Source organism: Narcine bancroftii, chromosome 3 (genome assembly GCF_036971445.1).
Source record: "Narcine bancroftii isolate sNarBan1 chromosome 3, sNarBan1.hap1, whole genome shotgun sequence".
NCBI lineage: Eukaryota > Metazoa > Chordata > Chondrichthyes > Torpediniformes > Narcinidae > Narcine > Narcine bancroftii.
The window spans coordinates 200,233,001-200,253,412 of NC_091471.1; positions in this window are offsets into that span (position 1 = coordinate 200,233,001).

Sequence of the window (20,412 nt, forward strand, 5' to 3'; positions counted from 1 at the left end):
ATTGGAAGAACAAAAAAAAAATCCTGATTCACATTTTCCTTTTGTCCAAAAGAAAAAAAATTCATGTAATACTTGATTCTGATTTTCAAGAATTCCAATTTTACCCCTTCCTAGAATTTATTAAAGGAAGACGTGATCTAAAAGTTAAAATCCAAAGTGCTTGTTTCACATCTCCATATGAGACCACATGATCAGTTTTCTTTTTTATTTGGAAACTCTTATTTTGACAATGATAATAATTATGTTGTGGTACATGTCAGAATCTCTTGTTCTTCTCTGTTGTTGAACTTATCTATTCATTGAAGAAGACATTAAAATGTATCCCATTAGAATGATTTATCAGGTTGTATTGAAACTAAAATATATAAACTTGGATTTGATGGTATATCAAAGTCTTTTAAAAATCTGGATCCAGGTCTCCAGCTCTGAAGTGAATGTTCACAGAATGAGATGTAGCAATCAAATGTTCCCAGAGAAAGCTGATGATTTAAATACTGTGGAGAACCTGGTTGCCTCAGATTTTGTCACATTTTTGAAGATAAACCTGGCTCTCCAAGTTTTCAGGCCAGGAAACTCAGGAAGACACAGATCCTAGATCCTCCACATCTGTTCATCCTCCATTCCTCTCCCCACTAACAGACAACTCACCCCACAACACCTCACCATCACCGCCATAAAGCTTCTGATCTCCATTGACTTCTTACAGCCATTTAATTAATTATTCCTATTTGTTGCACCGCATCATAAATGACCTGCATCCTGTCTCAAAGGAATTTAAAATTAGTTCTAATCAAATAATTTGAGAAACATAAAGTTGAGAAGCAGCAGAAATAAATGCTTTTAGTTGTTTTCTTGATAGATTGTGAAGATGAGATGAGTTAAAATAAAAATGAACACCAACATTGTTACCAATAGCAACAGTGATTTGCAGAGTATGTTCCTTTCTATTTACATGCAGTAGAAATAAAGACAATCTTACACATAAACGTACAACAAGGTGGTAACACTTCAGGGGTTTCAGACATTATCTAATAACTGCAAAATCAAAGGGTTTTTTTTACTGAGTTTCTATACCTGAAGCCTATGTGTTTTTGAAGGAATTCTAGCTTATGTTAGTCATTATATAGTAAAAATAGAGACTGCAGCATATGTTTTGCCATTGTAGTCATCTGACGACAATGATTAGCAGTTCAATTAGTTCCTTTGCACAAATTTACCCATGACATTAGGACAAAACAATTGGTTTTTACTTGTTGGAAGTTACAAAGGGAATAATGTATGTTACATTTGATATAAATGTGTCATTTCTTCCTTGAAAATGTATCACTATTCCTTCTATGTTGCTGGTTCATAATCCTCGAAGTATCTATCCAACAGTATGTTGGAGAACCTTGTTATGAGGACTGCAGTGGCTTGAGAAGACAGCTCACTGTTATCTTCTCAAAGACACTTAACCATTAGGAATAAGAACTGACCTTTGCCAGACAAATAAAACCATCCTCATTTTTGTCAGGTCACTCAGTGGTCGCGAGCTTGAGTCCAATTTATTTTGTGCAATTATAAAAGCCTGCCATCTAACAATACAGTACAGCAAAACATTACTTCTTTGTGGTGTGTTCCATCATCTATCTGCACACAGGAAAGGTTCTGAGCTTAACATGGATTTTTTTTTTCAAAATTAGCACAGAAGATTAAACATATTTTTTAAAATTGAATTTAGACATGTGGCCCGGTAACAATACACCAAATACCCCAATTGACCTACAACCCCTGTACATTTTGCAAGATGGGAAGAAATCAGAACACTGTAGGGAAGCTCACGCAGACACAGGGAAAATGTATAAACTCCTTACACATAGCGCCGGATTTGAATCCATGTTGCCGACACTGTAATAGCATTCCAATAACCACTTCACTAACTTTGCCACCCAAACATTAATAACACAGCCATCAGTGAGAAGAAGATTGCTTTGTTTCTATTAATTCAGGGTCTCCCAAATACCAACAAGCATATCCCTATGGATATTAATGTCCTTTCTGTGGGAAAAAGGGTGGATGTGTAATGTTAGATCTGACTTATGAATCAATGCATTTATTTATTGCCTGTTAATGTAAGCTACATAGGTAAAGCCTCCAGTATGGGATTTTCTTTCTTCTTCTTCTTCTTTCTTTGGCTTGGCTTCGCAGACAAAGATTTATGGAGGGGTATGTCCACGTCTGCTGCAGGCTTGTTGGTGACTGACAAGTCCAATGCGGGACAGGCAGGCACGGTCGCAGCGGTTGCAAGAGAAAATTAGTTGGTTGGGGATGGGTGTTGGGTCTTTCCTCCTTTGTCTTTTATCAGTGAGGTGGGCTCTGCAGTCTTCTTCAAAGGAAGTTGCAGCCCGCCGAACTGTGAGGCGCCAAGATTTTATTTTTGTCTGAAGTAATCACTTTCCTTCTCAAACTACCAATGAGAACACCAATGTGCAAATTCAATGATCCTGAGCCTTCATCTTCCAAGTACTATTGCCAACATACACACAAACATGAAGGGCACAGAAAGTTTGCATGCTGGAGTTCACTGAGTATTAAATCAGGAACAGGAAGCAACCTTTCATTGTTGCAGCAGGTGATATTGGAGAAAGTCTGACTTCTTGTCGAATTTGGTCTCAAGATAAAATCCAAATTATTCACCAGAGTAATATATAGGAAATATTCTATGAATTGGTATCATAAAACTGGGATGCCAACTTGAGTGAACCTTTGTACATATCAGAAGCTACAGAATGTGAAAACTGGTGCCAGTTTAAACTTGTTTAAACCAAAGTACAGCAGAAACTCGCCCATCTCTATGGCATTCTTCCTAGCTGTCACACAAACTTCTCAGACTACTTTTTGCCTCTTCCTAATAAGTTACTGAGATGCAAATCATGATTTTGTATTTGTTTTAACCAGTGCCCCTCCAGTCACTCTTCTAAACTGGGTTATGGTAAACTCCAAACTATCGAAAGTCTAATGATTCAACTGCTGATGTGGATCCTGTGTTAGACGGTTGCAGGTTATGATACTGCAAGAGAAAATTTACTGAAAATTGATGCATGATTAGATTCAAACAATGTTTAGAAATTCGTCTGTCAAAGCATCCTCAAGAATGCAGACAGAGCTTTTACTACAGTGCTAGAAGCTGGATGGTGTGAAGAGTTAATGAATGTTTGAAACTCTTTCTTCAGTTAAAATATTTGAAATGATCCGAGTTGAGATCCATTATCTGACACCAACACAGCAAGTGCTTTGTGAGTTCTGAAAATTGATCACAACTCCTTGAGGATTTTTAACGGTGAAGGGAGAAGATGATTTAAAAGAGATCCAAGGGGCAATAATTTCACAGAGGGTAGTGCATTCATCGAACAAGCTGGCAGAGGATGTGGTTGAGATGGGTATCATTACATTTTTTTTGTGACAGGTACATGGGCAGGAATAGGTAAGAGAGATAGGGCCAAAGCGTGGGCAAGAGAGATTAGCTCACATGGGCATCCCGGTTGGTATGGACAAGACAGGGTAGAGGGACTATTTCTGTGCTGTTTCATCTTGGGGTGCTTTCAGTTTTTTGAGAATTATTTCTAAAATGTAATAATTGTTCAGGATCTTGTCCATTCTTTTCTAGAAAACATTTAGCGTTGGCTGAACCATGGGGAAATTTCATCTCACAATACAGACACATTTTTTTATGATGAGACAATGTTGACTCTCTTACTTTACATTTAATTGAGTATATCGTTCATTTTTACATCTTCCTATACTGACATATATTCTTTGATTCCCAAAATATCTAAAAATAATCTATCAATATCTATTAGCATTGCTCTTGTCCGTTATTTTCCATCTGGATTCGCATATTCTCATCATTATCCTTTCTTCTGACATATGAAACACTTTCCACCCAACAATGAATGGTAGCAAAGGTTCATGTCACTAATGAAACATGTGCTTATTTCAGAAATGGAGTTCTCATGGCAGCCTTGTAACTATAATCTATTGCCTCATTTGAACCCAGCAATGGACATATTTCCTTGGTAATATTCACTTCAATTTTCATTGATATTGCAATTTTTTGCAAACCAGGTCAAATGTAGGATTCAGATGTTTCATCATTTGGGTCAAACCTTAATTTAAGTCGTGTCCAAATCTTCCCCAAAGCATGTAGTTTACATTCTAACAAAACTGTATTTTCGGGGAAAAAAATCACTTAATCCAACACTATAGCTCCTGACTTTTTTCCTGTTCTTTATTGACTTGTGCTAAACTTGTTAAGTTTTTACTTTTCCAATGACCTGTTGATTGAAACAATTCTCCAATTTCATTGGCTTTCTGTGGAGTTACCACTCTACAAAGAACAGATCTTTGAGAACAGTCATGTGGCCTTAGCAATAATAGGTGCTTGCATATTATCCACATGGACAATTATTTCCAGAAAACAATTTGCAATTGAAATCATTGCTATCTTCACCATCTATGCACTGAAGGACTTGATTAGACATTCTTGGTCTGCTCCCTGTTCTACTTGTTCTTGATCTGCCATCCTGTCCTTTTTCCCAATAGATGATAATATTGCTGTATGGAAGACCAAGACCAAAGAACTTTGTTGTTAATTTTAGGAAAGTGAATCTGAGAGAATCACACTCCTGCCAAAAGTGTTGGAAATGAGGTGGGAGGGTTAGAACCTTCAAGTTCCTGGGAGTTCATATTTCAGAAGATATCTGCTGGAGCCAGTACATCTAGGCAACCATGAAGAATGCTCACCAATGCCTCTACTTTCTAAATAGTCCAGGGAGATTTTGCCTACCATCAAATAATCAATACAAGTGCACTGTGGAAAGTAGACCAACTGGTTGCATCAGAGCCAGGTTTAGCAATTTTACTGCCCCAGAATGCAGAAGGTTTCAGAGGATAAGAAACATAGCCATATCCATCACAAGCTCTGACGACACATCCACTGAATGCATCATGTGAAGCGGGGTTTCAAGCAGACAGCCAACATTATAAAGGATCCACATCACATGAGCCTCAACCTCTTGTTATTGCAACTTTCAGGTAGAAGCCATAGAAACCTGAAAACTAGCACCTCTTGGTTCAAGAACAGTTTCTTTCAAACAGCTATCAGGTTCTGGAACCTCCTCTTGATCAGAGTCTGATCTGAAACCACAAAAGGAGTTCCTGCACTACTGGTGACAATTTTTTTTCACTTGGATAACTTAATATTTATTATATATCTATTTCCTGTATTCATTGCTTCTTTTTAACTTCAATTGTGTGTATTATTGCAGTTGTTTTTTTTTTCGTTTTTTGGTCATTTTTTTAAGAAAGTATGTGCTCAGCTGCTCAGCATATGTACATTGCGCAATGTATATAAGTCATTATTACCATTTTCACGGAAGGCTTCTCTGCACTGTGCCTGTTTATACATTCCTTCATTTCCAGCATCTGTCTGACACCAGTGACTTTTGCTGTTTTTGAGTATGTTTCAGCTTTTGTGCTCACTGCATGAATCTCTAATACTTGGCAGATTCTCAGAAGAATTTCATCTAAACATACCAGGTACCAATTTTTTATTGTGTGGGGCCTGACATGCATTGATTATTTTCTATCTATGTCCATCGCAAGCTGTAGTGCATCAAAGATGGTCTGTGAGACATAATTGAAAGCTGTGAATGCCACATTGAATATAGCTTTGGTTACAGCAGAATTTCAGAATATGGCCAACTCTTTACTAATGAATAATACAATTTACATCACATGTGTGATATCACCACACGCACACAAACACACACACACACACAAACACACACGCACACAAACACACACACACACACAAACACACACACACACAAACACACACACACAAACACACACACACAAACACACACACACACAAACACACACACGCAAACACACACACATGCAAACACACATACACACAAACACACACACATGCAAACACACATGCACATGCAAACACACATACACACAAACACACACACACACGCAAACACACGCATACACACATGCAAACACACACACATACACACACAAACACACACACATGCAAACACACACACACACACACAAACACACACACTCACACACACACACGCAAACACATACACACACATGCAAACACACACACACAAATGCACACACACCCACACACACACATGCAAACACACACATACACACACACAAACACACACACAGCCACACACATGCAAACACACATACACACATACACACACACGCAAACACACACACACGCAAACACACACACACAAATCCACACACACCCACACACACACACACACATGCAAACAGACAAACACACACACAAAAACACGCACACATGCAAACACACACACACACACACATAAACACACACAAACGCACACAAACAAATGCACACAAACCCCCACCCACCCACCCACCCACATCCACATACCCACACACAAATCTACACACACACACACACACACACACACACACACACACACACACACACACAAACACTCACCAACACACACACCACCTGATTCATATTTACATCCAAATAAATCACAAGCACCTGATCAATTCAGCACTGGAAAAAATTGGAAGCATCTGGCAACTTTACTACAGTTTCAGTGAATAGAACAATCAGGCTGATTTAGTCACGGTTTTAGATTGTGAAATATTGGACTGTGGATATATATAGTTTAAAAAAACTCTGGACTTCCATGTTAAACTAAATATTTCTGAAAAATCCTGAAGTTGCTGTTAGTGTAATTATAGCAAATGGTTTATAGATGTCATTATAATACCAATATCTGAGCATTGAATTATTTCAGCATTTTCCTGATCTCAAATGAGAATGTTTTAGCCTCTTCAATCATTAATTTTGTTGTTAATTTTAATTTTTAGAGCAAGTATTTTAAAAAAGAGAATCAATTTTTCACTTTTCCTATTATTGAATCAAACGCTCTAAAGACAGAAAAAGCCTTAATGACCACTGTAACATAATATTGTCCATATATTGGATGAATTACAGTAATTTAATTGTGAACCAATACCATTTCAGTCAGAAATCTTGTACATCATTTTGTCATTTTAATGGATAAAAGACCAAAAAAAAAACCTAATGCTTTGCATGATATTAAATTAAAAAATACTAGATTAATGACACTTGCAGACAGAGAAATAATTCATGCTTCATGAAAGTGGATCTTGTAACTTGGTCATAATCTCTTCTCTGATACATTTTCAGTAAAAATAACCTTGTTGCTTTGGGCACTCTAGTTATTTTTCTTAGATAAGAAGTAGAAAACCAATGGAAAAATTACAGCTTTACACTTAAGACGAAAGGAAAGAAATTAAATACTTTCTGTGGAATAACCATAATAAAACTTAAAGTAAGACTGAGAAAGAATAGTGAACATATTGGCAATATGTCCCCTGTTCTCAAGACATCCCAGAATACTTTTTAAGCCAATGAAACACATTTTTAGACACACATCATGGTAAGGGCCCTTTCGGCTCACGGCCCTGTGCCATCCAAATACCCCAATTAACATACAACACCCAAACATTTTGAAGGGTGGAGGAAATTTTAAGTGATTCAAACTTGAAAATGTTGTGGCATAGCATATTTTTTTCCAACTTTTTCAACTCTTTCAGGTGATATAATGCTGAGCCAGAGTCCAGCTGAAATGCATTCCATTCTTTAAGCATTTTATGTCATAATCATTGTTGGATTTTTAATCAGGCCTTCATTTCCCCTCGATTGTCATGCTCTTCATTGAAGTTCTTTTGGAAAGTCCTTACTCAGGGAATCTGGCTCCTCCAGGAAAAAGTGTTAAAAAAAGAGAAGCGAATAGTTTGAAATTCACCTGAATTAATTATAAACAACAAGGACAAAAACAGGATGCTGCCAAAGAAAGAAAAAGAAACGGACTATAGAGAAGATGGGAGAAAGACAGCCAGAAGAAAAAGAAAGGCCTACCTTCGAGAAGAAGCCGGGTCCCGACTCACCTACCAGTGAGCTGTGGCATCCCTGCAACAACAGGGTTGGCCGGACGAGTAGGGGAGGGGTGTGCCTCGACTCTGCATGCGCAAGGAGTTGCTCATGACCAATCGACAGCAATGGGAGGCCTTGTCAGAATGGTTTACCAAGCCTTCCAGGATGTCTGAGGAGTGGAAAATACTGGAACTGGAAGAAAAAGGAGAAGAGGAAGAGGAGAAGGAAGAAGAAGAACAAAGTCCAGAGGAAATGTTGGAAGAAGAAGAAGGGGTAAGGAAAAAAATCAAATCTATCTCTAAAGTTCAAGAAACAATTGATTATGATTATAGAAGAATTAAAGTTAATAAGACATGATATTGAGATCAAAGGTTAAAGTTAATAAAGTGTGTGAAATGTTTAAAGGGATGCAGAAAAAAATCAGGAAATGAAAGAGAAAATTCAAAGGATTTATTTGGAAAATCAATTATTTCAAGAAAAATAGATAAAGTGGATGAGGAATTGGAGCATGTGTTGGAGATGAATAAATAATTGTCTGAGAAAGTGGACTCATTGGAGAATTTAAGTCAAAGAAATAATGTTAAGATTATTGGCTTGAAGGAAGGAAATTATATTATTCAATTTTTACAATGTTGGATTCCTCAGAATTTTTGTCAAGAGCATTTTAAAGGGGATATTGAGATTGAGCAAGCTCAACCGGATCAGAAAACGAGACCTATTTTGGTTCAATTTCTTCGTTATCAGGTGAGGGGAAAAAGTTTTGAAATTGGAAGCCAATCAGGGTAAAGAAAGAAAAGCGCCACTGGAATTTGGAGGAAACATTTTTTTTTCTATCCAGTCATAAATTTTGAATTATTGAGGAGAAGGAAGAGTTTTAATCCGGATAAAAATTTACTGTGGAAGAATGGATACACTTTTATTCTGTGTTATCCTGCAACTTTGAAAGTACTTGTCCAAGGATGGCCAAGATTTTTTTTTGAATCCAGAATATACTCAAGAGTATGAGGAAGATTTACCAGACATGCGTCAAGACCTGACTCAAGGAGTGGACACATGAAGGCAGAAAATAATAATTATGTGGCAAAAGAAATTTGGAAATGGTCTATAATATTGTAGAGATGAATTTAATATACTCAGAGGAGCTGGAAGCATGTTGATTGGTTCCTTCTGAACTATAGATGTTAATTTGCATGTCAGTCACAACCTGAAAAATGAAGGGCAGTAGGTAGCATTATCAGGGGATTTTCTGACAATGTTCGGGGTGGGGGAGGGGGCTTTCTTTTCTTTTTTCTTTCCTCTCTTTCAAATATAATATAAAATGCCTGTTTATACTGGATTTAATGTTTATGTTGTACTTGAGGGATTGGTGAGGAGCCGGGGACTGACAAAGGGAGATCATGAAAAAGGGGAATGGGTAAGAATTTCTAAATTTTTATAATGAGTAAAGGATTAAAATTTATGAGCTTTAATGTTAACGGGATTCAGAACCCTATATAGAGAAAGAGAATATTGACATGTATTCAAAAATTGAAAGTAGATATTGCTTTTTTGCAAGAAACACATTTAATTGAAAAAAACACCAAAAATTGAAAAGGGTTTGGGTTGGAACAGTAGTAGTGTGGCATTTTAATGGAAAGTCCTTACCCTAAAACTTACTACTTCACTGGGTAGTGTTTTCTCTATCAAAATACACCTGCAAATAACCCTCATAGGAATTAATCCAACAGGATTGGACTCAGTTAAATCAATGGGAAAAATCAGCCTTTGTGTTATGTGATACCAATATCAACACAACACTAAAGGATTTCATTGAGCCAGCTCACATCAGCAGATTGGTTTATCAACATGGTCAAACTTCTCCACACTCAACTCAGAATCAATCTCAGAATCAGAATCAGGATTTATTGTCATGAAAGTCAATGTTTTGTGGCAGCATCATAGAGCAAATATTCATATTATAACCATCTTACAAGATTACTATAAAAAATAAAATAAAATAATAATAATAACTTTCGATAAGGAAGTTGGGCCTGCTGGGACTAAACACCTCCCTCTGCGATTGGATTATTTACTCCCTGTTAGGGAGACCTCAAGCAGTCCGGATCGGAAACAGCACTTCCAAGACTGTCACACTGAGCACAGCTCCCCACCCACCCTCCCACCTTCCAGGTCTGCATGCTTAGTCCATGCTGTTCACTCTGCTGATCCATGACTGTGCAGCTAAACACATCTCGAACCACATCATCAAGTTCTCTGACGACATGACAGTGGTGGACTTTATCAGTAAGAATGAGGAGGCAGCATACAGAGATGAAGTGCAGACCCAAACGGACTGGTGCAGAGCAAACAACCAGTATCTGAACATTAAAAAATCAAAAGAGATGGTTGACAACTTCAGGAGGGTCTGGGGAGATCATGTTCCCCTGACCATTGACAGCTCTGCTGTTGAGATCATCAAAGATATCTAGTTCCTTGGTGTGCACCTGGTGGAGAACCTCACCTGGTCCCTTAACACCAGCTCCAGAGCCAAGAAAACCCAGCAGCACCTCTACTTCCTGAGGAAAGTCCATCGCCCACCTTCCATCCTCACTACATTCTACAGAGGATGCTTTGAGACCATCCTATGCCACCATATCACTACCTGGTTTGGAACCTGCACCACCTTGAGCCACAAGACCCAGAAGAAAATAGTGAAGTCAGCAGAAAAGACCATTGCGGAACCTCTTCCTAGCATGACAAGCATCTACAACACTCGATTCAGGCAGAAAACAATAAACATTGTGAAAGACTCTACACATCCCGCATGTAAACTGCTCTCCCTTCTGCCATCTGGCAGGAGGTACTGAAGTACTTGGGCCTTTATGTTCGGAGTGGGGAAACAGCTTTTTCCACCAAGCCATCAGGCTCCTGAACTCCCAGTACAGATATCCATAGTGCAGCATGGAGTTTCACTATATATGTCTTACTACCTTAATATTTTAATGTGTTAACTGCTTTCCTAACTTATATCTATGTAATTATGCTCTTGTTGATTGGGCATGCAGCAGACCTGAAGTATTTCTGAGATGTGTCTAATGTTTAAACTCATGGATTTAATGATAATCAACTAATTGATACTTGCTGGTGGGGGATCCGTCCCTGAGCAGTCAATAAGACAAAATCGATTTGTATTGAGCTGAGTAAAGGAAAACGTGCCCCAATATAGCAAACAACCATGATGGTGAAGGCCCTGTAACCTGAATGGGAGCTTAATGTGTGATCTGACATTCTGGGAACAAGACACTACAGGTCACGTCTAATTAAATAAAGTACCAGGCATGACGTGAGCCGTAACTCTGAAGGCCAAAGATAATGGTGTAATAATCAATTTAAAAAAAGGGAGATTAGACATGATTACTCTTCATAAGTCAATGAATGATGTATCTGAGCAGGATAAAACTTTGTTTAATACTGTGGATAAGGACCAACAGACCGCACAACAGGACCATTCAGCCCCCAGAGAGAAGTTGGCTCTTTTAAAGAACCTGTCTATCTCAAAATGAAGTTATAGGAATGTTCAACAACAAGGTTGAGACCCGAGGATTGATGCTGATTAAAGTCACTTGGCGTATCTGACATTTTTGCAATTCTGAAAGCTACGTGTTTTTTTTTGGACTGGCTACTCCCACAGTGGTTTTGTTAAACTCATATACATGATTGATTCAAGACGTTAGTTTTGATTTTGAATCTTCAATTTGATTTTGGGTGCACAAGAAAGACTTTGACGGAGCTTGTAAATATCAAGATATTGTAAAGGAATTAATTTATTGTAATATCAGACTCACAGTCTATTGCTTCAAATACTGTCATTGTGGATAAGTGCAGAGATATTAACCTTTCCACTGCCAGTTTCATTTTCTATACACATAGATGCATTTATAAGTAGTGGAACAGAGTAAAACTTTGGCAAAACTTGCCAGTCTAAGATTTGTTTCTAGTTTTGAATAGACAAAATGAGCACAATATATTGGGACATTTCTGGGATTACATTTATGCTTGATATGGGTCCAATTTTGAATTTCAAATGAGGAAAATGGTAGTAAGTAATTTATTTTTCTTGGAGAATTGTGTGTCTGTCTGTGAAAGGAAAAGGGTGGTTTGCAAGGGCGGCTTGCATTAGCTGGTCCATTAGCTGTCGCATTAGCTGGTGCATTAGCTGGCATCACTACCCCAATTCTGAAATGCTCCAGCAGCTGAGCAGATATGATTATTTGCAAGGGAGGAAGCATGCTGTGGAAATGCATAGTGAACTTGCACTGAGGAATGTGTGATTAATGTGGACTGAGAGAGAAAGGGGGTGGAGAGAGAGAGAAAGGGGCAGAGAGGGGACAGAGAGGGGGAGAGAGGGATAGAGGGGAGAGAGAGGGGGGAGAGAGAGAGGGGGGAGAGAGAGAGGGGAGAGAGGGAGAGGAGAGAGAGAGGGGGTAGAGAGAGAGAGAGAGAGAGAGAGAGAGAGAGAGAGAGAGAGAGAGAGAGAGAGAGAGATTTTTATTTGAATCCTCAAGGCAGTAACAACCTGATTCTGAAACATTTGGATTGCAGCCACACTTCATTTCAGATCTCTAGAAACTCTTTCAAGAACATTTTTGCAATATTTTATGTACAGTACTTAATTGGAAAATTAATTTAAAAATCCATGTGAACCAGAATGGTTAATCAGATTCTATCTACCTGTATATTGCAGCAACAAAGAGGAATTGCATGCATGCATAGATACACAATAACCAAGGAAATTATACTTCATTAGGGTGTTCTCAAGTGTGTGTGTGTGTGTGTGTGTGTGTGTGTGCATGAGAAAAGCAAATATGGATTGTACTTGTTCCAAATAAATTCACTAATCTGAATTTAGGAAATCACAAAGTTCCCCATATTAATTTAACAGTCCACGATGGAGATCACTGCCACATTTTTACTAGTAATGACTTCGAAATTGTCTTGACTTCTGACTAACTAGAAATAAATAATTTGATAAATGAGATCAGTAACCAGAATGGGGACCTGGATAATGGGATATAATTTCATCCACAACACTGCTTCGGATACCACCCCTTATATACAACGAGCAGAATGAAGGGATCTTGACATGTTAATTGAAATATATATAATTCCTTAGAATTCCTCTGACATGATATGTTTAAAGAGGGTGGAATATAAACATATACACTAAAATGGAACAACAGCCTCAGCTTACTCAGAGTAGGTCAGTTATGCAGGATGATTTGTAAACTTTTACCTGTGGTTTTCAATCAAATGTATTTAGAATTGTCCATATGATGCTAATACAAATCAGTGGTTAAAAAAAATTACTAAAGGCTTTCATACATATTCCTCTAGAAGGCAGCAGATGCTGTGGGTTTAGTGGTTATCAGTCCCACTACCAACATAAACAGTTTGATAAATGAGATGGTGACAGGAATAGGTGTAATATATCTCCAAAGAGTCCAGAAACAAATAGATTCCCTAAAATGGAAATGATTAATGGACACAGATAATTATCTAACTGGGAATGATGCAAATCTAGTGATTCCAAACAAAAGTGATGGTGATTAAGCACCATCAATCAACTAATCAGCATTGAAGGTGAAAGATAACCCAAGTGACCAGAACCAGAATCAGCTATCCTTGTTTGTCTCTGACATTATCAGCTCAATTCTTGCATCTGATATGGACAGTGCACTTGTGATCATGTCCACGAACGTGTTTACGTCTTCATCCATTTTGGTGTTTGTGGGCTCTCTCGTGTCAACAGCTTTAGACAATGTATCTGCTGTGTACATTAGCTTACCCAGAGGGTATGCCACATTCAGTGTATAGTGATGCAGCCTAATAATCATCATTCTTTGTATTCTAAGTAGATTAATTAATTAATCAATTAATGGCTTTTGGAACAATGAAATCAATGGCATATGGTCAGACCCTACAGAGATTGCTTGTCCTGGCACAAATTGATGAAATCTTTCACAGAAGTATGTGATGCTGAGCAGTTCCTTTTCAATTTGAGCGTATCGTGTCTCTACGTATGCATTGGGTTGCCAGTCATCATATTTTTGCAGAAGAACTGCACCGAGCCCACTTTGTGATGCATCTGATGATATCTTGATGGGTCTCACTGGGTCATAAAACCTCGGAACTGGTTCCTATGTGAGCAGTTTCTTTAGTTCGCTCCATGACTTTTCATGTTCAGGATTCCACTCCCATTCAATGTTCTTTTCTATTAGTCTTCTCAAGGGAGCCATTTTTTCTGAGAGGTTGGTTATGAATTTACCCATATAGTTGACCATTCATTAAACTTCTGTATGTCCTTTTTGCATTGTGGCCTTGGCATGTTCTCAATGGTGGACACCTTTCTGGGATATGGTCTGATGCCCTCACTGCCAATAAAATCCCCTACAAATGTTAATTCTGTCACCCCAAGCTGGCATTTTTCTCTTTTCAGCTTCAGGTTTGCTTTCCTTGTTGCTTCCAGCACTTTCCTTAGTCTCTCATCATGCTCCATCCTCATGGTTTCCTATATTATGATGTCATTCACTGAGGTATCAACTCTGTCCAGGTGCTCATAGACCATATGGGTAGTTTTGTGATACACTTCAGGAGCTGAGGCAATTACGAATGGTCACCTTAGAAATCTGTATCTGTCAAATGGACTATTGAACGTGCACAGTCTTGAACTTGCTTCATCCAATTTTAACTGCCAAAAATCTGATGATGCATCTAACTTGTTGAAAAGCTTTGCATTTGCAAACTGTGACATGATTTCTTCACGTGTCGGAAGCTTAAAGTGTTCTCTCTTTGTTGCTCTGTTTAGATCCCTTGGATCCAGGCAAATTCTAAGCTTTCCATTCTTTTTGTCCACAACAACGAGTGAACTCACCCACTCCATTGCTCATCTATCTTCTGAATCATGTTCAAGCTTTAAATCCTTCCAACTCTGCCTTTAGTTGCTTTCGAAGCACAAATGGAACTTTTCTGCATGGATGTATTATCGGTGGCACGTTTATCCATTCTATTCATGTGCTCTCCTGGAAGGCAGCCTTGACCCTGAAATAGGTCATTGTACTCTTTCATGAGTTCATCATAGACAGTCTCTCCTTTGCTTTCCACAATGAGGACTCTTTTTACCAGGTTCATTTTCTCACAGACAGTTAAACCTAGTATGGCCTGTACATCCTTTGGTACCACAATGAATGCTAGCATGTGCTCTTCGTCCTTGTGTTTCACTTTGACCATGCATTCTCCTTGCAGTTGTATATCGGTACCTGAATATCCTTCCACCTTCACTTTTGTTCCATACATCTTTGGTCTGGGTCTAATTTCTTAAAATCAGTCTCTGATATTACATTAATTTGTGCTCCAGTATCCAATTTAACTGAAATATATATGTTATTCACTTTTAATTTCAATATCCAGTCTCTGTTTTCTTTCTTGTTTTCAGTCACAACATCTACATAGAATTCCTATATCTCCCTTTCATCTACTGCATGAACCTTGCTTTGTTGCACTTGATTCCTACAGCAATGGGCATAATGGTTGCCTTTGTTGCACATATTGCATGTTTTACCATATGCTGGACATTTATTTGGTAGCTGTTGTGTACCACATCGATGACATGGTTTTCGATTGTTCCTTTCATTTTTGTTCGCTGGTCACATCTCTCTTTCCACTTTGGTGCACTTTTTGTTAAACGGTTTATGTCTGTTCTTGCTCACTGCATTCACTTTGCAGCAAGTTTAACTGAACAGCTCTTTTTCCTGAGTTTTTACAGTTTCTGTAGCCCTACAGAGTGCTATGGCTTTTTCCAGGTCTAAATTTTGCTCTCTTCGCAGTCTTTCCCTTAGACTATTATCTGGAATACCACACACAAGTCTCTTTTTTATCAGCAAGTCGGTCAGTCCACAAAATTCACATGTTTTGATTCTGTTTCTCAATTCAGTCACATATTGATCAATACTTGCTTCCATTTTCTGTACACATGTGAAAAATCTGTGCCTCTCAAATGTCACATTATGTTTAGGTATACAGTATGCCTCAAACAGTTCCATTTTCTTTCCCGTTTCATTTTGTCTCCTTCAGCAGTAAATGTGAAGTTATTTTACACCTCCCGGGCTTCATCACCTACGACATGTAAGAAAATTGATGCTTTCCCTTTATCACTTTTCTTGTCAGTTCCAATTGCCACTAAATACAATCCAAAGTGCTGCTTAGATCTGTTCCAATTTGTAGCCACATTTTCTGTCAGCTAAAATTTCGCTGATGGATATAATCCTTCCATTTTTCATTGTTAACTTCTCTTCATTGATCAGTTGCTGACTTTAAATTTTTCCTTTTAAAGTATTTTCTTCTAATTTCCTTCATCTCATGTGATGCCATGTTTCATCTTGTATTCATATGTGAGTTATTAGACAATGGATGGATGAAGGAAAATATTATTTACTTTAAAGTTGATGTAAACAGCACCATCAGGCATGTCATGAGGCTGAAAGCCTCCATTACAGATCTTGCATACTGCAGTCTCTTGTTCTGTGTCAGCCCTGGTGACAGCCAAGTCTAATCAAATGGAGCTATAATCCTTAAGGCATTGCTAGTTGCATTGCAACCATGATCACTACAATTACAATATGAGGAGCAAAAGAAGCCATCATCACACAGTCTTGGACTATAATGAGGAGACCAGAATTGAACTCAATATTCTAAATGTGCTCTAACCGGACTTTAAAGAGCTGCAAAATTACCTCTTGAATTTTGAACTCAATCCCTCTATTAATGAAGGCCAGCATACCATAAGCCTACCTCACGACTCTATCAATCTGCATGGCAATTTTGAGAGATCTATGGATTTGGGCTCCAAGGACCCTCTGTTATTCCACACTATTAAGAATCCTACCATTAACCATATATTCCACCTTCAAGTTTGACCCTACAAAATGCATAATTTCACAATTATTCAGATTGAACTCCATCTGCCACTTATCCACCCAACTCTGCATTCTGTCCATATCCTGTTGTAACCTACGGCAATCTTCTGAAAATCAACAATACCTCCAAACTTTGTGTCATCTGTATTTAAATACTGAAGCACCCTAAATGATTGATTGGTCATAAAAATTGGGTGGGTAAGTCAGACAAAAGACACAGCAGATGCTGAAGTCAGCAGTTTAAGGGGCATCTGTAGGGGAAAATTGTCAATGTTTTAGGTCAAAGCTCTTGATCAAGAGGGAATATACCCTTTCTCCCATATACTAGTGGCTCCTCTCTCCATGATCAACCTTGATGAAGGATTTTAATCTGAAGCATCAACAATTCTGTTCCCACCACAGAAACGGCTCAACCTGTTGAGTCTTGGAGCAGATTTTTTTTTTGCTTCACATTTGATTTATTGGGCAGAACAAGCAAGTAAGAAAAGAGGGGACTGAAAAAGCCTGCAAGATTAACTTGCATGTTATGTTATGCACGTTATATTATAAAACGTGGCACAGGACAAAGTGCATCCTTGCCTGATCAAACAAATCAGACATGTTTACCTAACCAAACTAACAAGCTAAGGAACAAGCTGCCTGCTGAAATGCCCTCTAAAAGTTAAAATGTGATCATTTAGGAACCTAAAAAATGACAGCAGTCTGTGTGTTAATGTATTTAAAGACATGGAACACGCTGCAGGAATTTCAGTGAATTGGCAGAGTAGCTTCTGAGGTTATCTTCTTGATAGCCAAGGGGCATGTCAATGTTTATGCTAACAATATTCTAGGAATCAATTATGCATAATTATTGTCTCAAGTAATGGAGGGAAAAGTGAATTAGTAATTAACAAAGCAGGAGATATGAGAAATCCTCTGGAGGAGTATGATAATTGGAGATAATTGGCCTACTCCAAGAATAATCACCATGGTAACCAAAGTTGGAACCGAACAAAGAGATAACCTAGGATTGAAGCTTTCAGATCCTGACCAGAGACAGAACCTATATGATGACTGTATAATGAGAGTGATATCGGAAGTGACCAATCACATTCTTGTCCTGGGTTGGTCAAGGAGCACTAAGTGAACAACAGTACAGGGGTGAAGAAGCTAAGAAGTGTATAAAAATGCCATGCTTTGCACAATCTGAGAAAGAATTTATGAGCAGTGCCTTTAAGATACATGGCTTCTCTCTCCATCCTGTAAGTTTAAAGCTTGATTGTGGTCATACTGCTGGGAGAATCACTGCCTCAGAGATACGGGTTCAATCCTGACCCTTCGATTTCTTGGGATTCGTCCATGAGCTGTGGTCACCTCTCACTTCCAAAACACATGCAGGCCTGTGTTAATTTACTATTATGAATTTCTCCTAATGTATATGCAAGTTGTAGATCTGGGGGGAATTGATGTGACTGTAGGGAGATAAAGTTGGATTAGTATAAGATTAGTGTAAGTGGGTGTTCGATGGTCAGCACTAATTGGTTGGGCCAAAAGGTCTGTTCCTATGATTCTACGAATACATTTCTGTTTCAAATGAAGAATGGACTGTAATTAACTATTTTGCTCCACAATAGTTGTTATTGGAACACTGAACCCAAAAGTATTTGTTGAATTCTCAATAATTCAATCACCTGTTTCATGATGAATCTGCAAATGAGCACTTTCCTTTGGACCGACATTGGACAGAGAAGAGTACCAATCTTAATGAATCCATCAATCACCTGCCTTTTGCACTCATGAATAGTAATGGCTTACATTGCAAGTAAGACCCCGGGAAGAATTAGAAGTATTGAGGAGAATGATTTTCACACTCCTACACTGCTGATGTACAAACTTCAGTTGCTTCAGAGCTTAAAGGCTTAACTTCACAATATGGCCTTTGAACTCAGACCATGACCAGCACTATTGCATGTAAATTAAGTCGTTCCCTCAGTGCACCTTCATCCCACACATCTCTCTTGTGCAATTTATCCTTCCACATCTCTGTCAGCCATACCTCTTACTTCTTTACCTTTTCCTGCATACCTCCTTCCTGCACACCTGCCTCCCATATCCTTTTCTCCTGCATACTTCTCACTTGCATCAGTGCACTCCTTGCACCCTCCCCCTGTTTTCCTACCTCCTGCGAACCCTCTCCTACAAATGCCCCTTACACAGTTCTTTCTTGTACACCTCACCCCTCCACACTGATTTCTTGGGCCCCTCTTTCTCAAATATCTACCCCTTGCTGTGCCCTTCCCTCCTGCACAGTCATCTTCTAGCCCCTTCATGCAAACCTCATTGCAGTCCCCTTCTCTCCTGCACACTGCTCCCTTGATCTTCATGCTGCTCACCACTTATGTGAATCTCCCTTCTTCCCCCATACACACCTCCCATCTCCCTCTTGCTCTGTTCAACATCCACCTATATCCCTCTCATTTCTATGTTTCCATCTTGTGTACTCTCTCTTCCTTGTACTGCATTGGGGAGATTGTGTAAAGTTGGTACTGAAGTTTCCTCTACCACCTGACAATATGTCTACTTTACATTGGTCATGTAGACTACTCTCAGTGGAAAAGTCTACCTACATTTACTCCATCTATACCTCTCATAATTTTAAATACCTCAAATTTCCCTCATTCTTCTACTCCCTATGAAAAAAAATGTCCTAACCTGTTTAACCTTTCCCTGTAACTCAGTTCCTGAAGTCCAGGAAACATTTTAGTCAACCTTGTCTGCACTTTTACAATTTTATTAATATCTTTCCTGTAGTTAGGTGACCAAAACTGCACACAATGCTCTAAATTTGGCCTCACCAATGTCTTATACATCTTTATCATAAAATCCCAACTCCTATCCTCAGTACTTTGATTTATGAAGGCCAATACGCCAAAAGCTCTCTTTACAACCCTATTTACCTGTGATGCCACTTTCAGGGAATTATGTATCCTTATTCCCAGATCCCTTTCTTCTACTACACTACTCAGTGTCCTACTATTTACTGTATATGTCCTATCTTAGTTTGTCCTTCCAAACTGCAGCACTCACACTTGTCTACATTAAATTCCATCTGCCATTTTTCAACTCATTTTTCCAGCTGGTCCAGATCTCATTACCACCCTCTGAATTTTCTTGTATAGCCAAAGACAAATCCAGTTTACTACCCCACCATGAATACTGAGTATCTGTACCTTCCTGACTAATCTCCCTGGTGGAATCTTGTTAAAGGCCATGAAGGGAACAGCCACAGCCTTTCCTTCATCAACTTTCCTTGTAGCCATGTTGACCATCCTTGATCAGTTCTGGCTATTCAAATACTTGTCTAACCGATCTCTTAGAACACCTTCTAATAATTTGCCTACAACTGATACCAGGCTCACTAGCCTATAATTTCCAGGGTCACTTTTAGAATAGAGCCAT